The 685-nt window shown below is 56.2% G+C and overlaps 1 non-coding gene across 1 annotated transcript; it reads right to left on the reverse strand.

The window, feature by feature from the left end:
• Positions 1-216: 216 nt before the first annotated feature.
• On the reverse strand, positions 217-349 carry LOC132384115 (small nucleolar RNA SNORA57). Its single transcript, XR_009508857.1, has one exon. It is a non-coding gene; the product is annotated as a small nucleolar RNA SNORA57 (small nucleolar RNA).
• Between the last annotated feature and the right edge of the window lie 336 nt (positions 350-685).

Genomic DNA, 685 nt, shown 5'->3' on the forward strand with positions numbered 1-685 from the left:
AGAAAATGGAGAAGGGCAGCAGTAACTGGCTTGGGAGAATTATGCTGCTTGCTAGTTAACGGAATGCCAGTGAAGCCAGAGAACGAGCTGAGCTGCCGGAGAAGGGGCTCTTTAGGAAGCACTCAGACATGCGCGTGGAGGGGTAGGCAGTGCTTGGACAGATGAGGGCTGAATGCAGGGCCAGCAGTGGCTGGCCGGGAGCCGTCCGCAGCAATGGAGTGTCTCAGCCGATGAGGATAGGACCAGGAGACGGTGGCCCGCTGGCACCGAAGACTTGGCAGAGTTTGCTCTCCCTCCGCAAACACACGCGCAGGCCACGAGCAAGCACTGGCGTGTCAAGAACGGGAGGGGTTGACAAGGAATGCCCACACTTCACCCCCCCCCACGAGGAAACGCACCCCCTCCGGCCGGTCAGCGACATGGCGATCTCGGGACTCTGGGTCTCGTCCCCCAGCACACTCAAAAAAACATGCCCACTCCCAATAAACTAGCGCACGGTAAAAGAGCTGATACACAGAAAATCTCAGAACGTTCTCCCCATGACCTCCCACAGTCCAAAGATACCCCAGTATATTGTCCCATGGTTAGGCTAGGGTTAAGTTGGTGGTGTCTGAAAACAGGCCACAAGGCTCTGTATCCAGTACTTACTTACAGGCAGCATCTGCAGAGGCAGAGAACTTACTCT

Source organism: Hypanus sabinus, chromosome 31 (assembly GCF_030144855.1).
Source record: "Hypanus sabinus isolate sHypSab1 chromosome 31, sHypSab1.hap1, whole genome shotgun sequence".
In the NCBI taxonomy this organism is placed as follows: domain Eukaryota; kingdom Metazoa; phylum Chordata; class Chondrichthyes; order Myliobatiformes; family Dasyatidae; genus Hypanus; species Hypanus sabinus.